The following is a 4,307-nucleotide window of genomic DNA, read 5'->3' on the forward strand; positions in this document are numbered from 1 at the left end:
CTTTAATGAATCCTTGAGCCCCATTCAGTGTTTTAAACTGATGTAGATGTTCTCCCCAGCCTCTCATTATACACCCATCTCTGTAATGGCATGCACCATTCTTCCATTCTTGAAGGTTGTTTGGATTTAATTATTTGTTGTTTCTGCTTTGATACATTCATTTACACAAGTAGTTTCTGAGTGGCTATGATGTGCCAGGCATGTAATAGTTAGTATAACATACTGAACAAGAGCCAGACTGTCCAGATCAAATCCTATCTCCAAAACATTCCATCTGTACGACTTTGTTCAAGTTACTTAATCTCTTTTAGTTTTAGTTTTTTCATCTTTAAAATAGTAAATGTACTGGTATTATAGGGTTTTTTTTTTCTTCATTGAGAGCCAACTCTGGGATTGATGAATTATGTTTTTGTCATTCTTATTATCTAAACGTATGACCTGATTCTACTTCTATAAAAAAAGGCATACTTTCTGATTATCTGATTCTAGACCTAATGAGAAATGGTTCTATCAAAGAATACCAGTACCTTTGGTAATAAAAGGACTGGCTTGGCAAATAGGCACTTTTAGAAGAAGTGTGTTCACTTGTGGAGGGGGAAAAAAAGGGAATAGTGGAATTTTAGCAAGGACTTACAGGTGAACCCACTTGACACTACTCTACGGTAACAGGTAGTGTGGTGGATGTCTTCCCAAGATTAATCTCTGGTAGTCATATTTTGTAGCCATGTTATCTTATTTTAAGGTTATGGATAAGAATTAAAGCTCATATAATGCTTGATGGTATGGTTATGAGTGTGGAACCAGGGTTCCTGGGGATATGTGCTATGAACTGAGAGCTTGTGTCCCCCCAAAAAACTCTTTTATTGATATCATCATCTCCAGTGTGAGGATATTTGGAGGTAGGGATCTTAGGGGGGTAATTAGGCCATGAGGGTAGAGCCCTCTTGGTGGGATTAGTGCTCTTCTAAGAAGACATTAGAGAGCTTCTTGCCTCTCTTTCCACCATGTGAAAGTTTACAAGGAAAAGATGGCCATCTGCAAAGTGGGAAGATTTTTCTTACCAGAGAGTAGATCAGCCAGCTCTCTCATCATAGACTGTCTGCCACCAGAGGTGTGATAAATGAGTTTCTTGTTTAAGGCACCTACCAAGTCCATGACACTTTGAGCTTTAACCTAACCGAGTTTACATCTCAAACGTAAAGTAGTCACAGTTCTGTTTTATATCCTACCAAAACAAAACAAAAAACACACAAAAACAGAGACTCAAGAGAGGTTAAATGTTTCCAGGGTAACAGAGTAAGTGATAGAGGCAAGATCTCAAACCAGAGTTTTCTCAACCTCATCCTCATCCTCCTCAGCCCTCCCACATCCATGTCCATCCCTAGTGACGCCTCTGGCTTTGCTTCTCTTCATAGAATAAGAGTTAATGAGGTGTGTGTTCCAGGCGGGGCCATTTATTCTTCCCATATCAGTCCTTCTAACCATCTTAAAGGACAAGTTCTGATATTCTTTTCATTTTACAAATGTAGAAACCATTGGAGACATGCATTTTATTCTGTGTTCTTAATCACCACGTATCACCATGTGCTATACTCTGCATTTTTACTTATTTTATATATTGTCTGTCTGTTCTACTCTGACTCCACTATAAGTTCCAGGAGAACTTTTTTTTTTTCTTTTCTTTTCCTTTTGGCCTTTCTACAAACCCTAGAAGAGTGCCTAGCATATTGAAGATTTTTTTTTTCACCTTTTTTTCACTGTTCCAAAATTCATTGTTTATGCACCACACCCACTGCTCCGTGTAATACATGCCCTCCATAATACCCACCGCCAGGCTCAACCAACCCCCCACACCCCTCCCCTCCAAAACCCTTATTTTGTTTCTCAGAGTCCACAGTCTCTCATGGTTTGTCTCCTCCTCCGATTTCCCCAACTCACTTCTCTCCATCTCCCAGGGTCCTCCGTGTTATTCCTTATGCTCCACAAGTAAGTGAAACCAAATAATAATTGTGACTCTTTCTACGTGACTTATGTCATTCAACATAATCTCCTCCAGTCCCCTCCATGTTGATACAAAAGTTGGGTATTCATCCTTTCTGTTGGAGGTATAATATTCCATTGTATATATGGACCATATCTTCTTTATCCATTCATCCATTGAAGGGCATCTTGGCTCTTTCCACCATTTGGTGACTGTGGACATTTCTGCTATGAACATTGGAGTACAGATGGCCCTTCTTTTCACTATATCTGTATCTTTGGGGTAAATACCCAGTGGTGCAATTGCAGGGTCTTAGGGTAGCTCTATTTTTAATTTCTTAAGGAATCTCCACACTATTTTCCAAAGTGGCTGTACCAGCTTGCATTCCCACCAACAGTGTAGGATGGTCATATTGAAGATTCTTAACATTTATTAATTAAAACATGCTGCCATTTTTGGGACATAGGAGGCTGATATGAGAGATGGGAATTCTCAGGAGTTAAGCCCAAGATAACACAATCTAGGACATTTGGCGTGAGGTGTTTCCCACCTGCATATGGTGGCTGGCCATCAAGTATTTTCTGGCTGACCTCTCAAGATAATTTCTGAGTTCATAAAATAAATAAAATCTTTTTTAAAAACATAATTTTTGAGTATGGAAGCTCTGTTTTCACCCTCCAAGTATCATCTATTCTGGTATGGGCATCTATGTAAAGTCATAACCTCTGTGATGGCAGATTTAGGTGTGGTTCCCCTATACTGTCCTTTCCTGTGGGTCTCAGATACAAAGTAACAGTGTTAAGAATACGATAACCTGTGTCAGATCCATACCTGACAACTCACAGAATATATAACTTTGAGGACATTTGTTAGCATCTCCACGTTTCAGGTTTGTTCTCTCTAAATCAGGTTTAGAAATATTGAGCTCTCAGAATTTAGTTCATAATCTGGTAGTATGACTACAAGTTCAGCAGTGCTCTGGAATCTGGAAGTTCTTATGGTTCTTTTATATCTCCTCTCACCTCCTGTTGGAAGTTAGAATTGGAGCAGTCAAATTTTTTAGCGTATTAGACATTGAGAATCTCGCTAATTTGGGGTCAGCACTTCAATTCTCATCATTCCAAGTTTTCATCCCTGAAGATAAATGTGGGCAAAGGTTAAATCCATTTGATCAAATACAAAGTCATCATTCCTTAGTTGGAACAAGAGAAAGGATTGAGGATAAAATTCAATCAGTAGTGGTTGAAAGGGTGAACAGAGGCCAGATTAAGTAAGCAGAAAAAGTATTTTAAAAATAAATTTTAGTTCTTGTCTGAAACCTTGTCAAACTGGTAAAAAAAAATCTACAGCAATGATTTTCAACATTTTTTTAAATTTATCAACCCTTGGGAGCCTTTTAAAATATTTTCCCATAATCACCTTCATATTCCTATGAAATTTTAATACCACAGATATCCTGTGTATATTACTTTTCTAGGGCTGCCATAACAAAATTAACACAAATTGTTTAAAGCAACAGAAATTTATTGTCTCAAAATTCTGGTAGCTAGAAATCTGATATTAAGGTGCTAGCAGGACCGTGCTCTTTCTGAGGGTTATAGAGAAGGATCTTTCCTTCTTCTTTTTAGCTTGCCTTTTTTTGTTTGTTTGTTTGTTTTGTTACCAGTGATCTTTTTACTTATTTATTTATTTATTTATTTATTATTTATTTTCAGCATAACAGTATTCATTGTTTTTGTACCACACCCAGTGCTCCATGCAATCCGTGCCCTCTCTAATACCCACCACCTGGTACCCCAACCTCCCACCCCCCGCCACTTCAAACCCCTCAGATTATTTTTCAGAGTCCATAGTCTCTCATGGTTCACCTCCCCTTCCAATTTCCCCCAACTCCCTACTCCTAACTTACCAGTGATCTTAACATTCTTTAGCTTGTAGAAGCATCATTTCAATCACATGGCATTCTCCCTGTGTCTTTAAGTCCACCTCCCCATTGTGCTTGTCTCCAGCCAAACTTCCATCTCATTACAAATCAGCAGTTATTGGATTAGGGCCCACCCTGAATCCAGCGTGACCTCATCTTAACTTGATTATACCTGTAGAGACCCTATTTCCAAATGGAGTTGCATTCAGGTTCTGAGTAGACTGAACTTTTGGAGACATAATCTGTTTTTGTTATATATATATCGATATAGAGATCTATATAGATCTATGGAGATCGATAGATCTCTATATAGATCTATCTGGATAGATCTAGAGATCTCTAGAGATCTCTGGAGATCGATAGATCTCTATATAGATCTATCTGGATAGATCTAGAGATCTC

This window comes from Mustela nigripes, chromosome 6 (genome assembly GCF_022355385.1).
Source record: "Mustela nigripes isolate SB6536 chromosome 6, MUSNIG.SB6536, whole genome shotgun sequence".
NCBI classification, from domain to species: Eukaryota; Metazoa; Chordata; class Mammalia; order Carnivora; family Mustelidae; genus Mustela; species Mustela nigripes.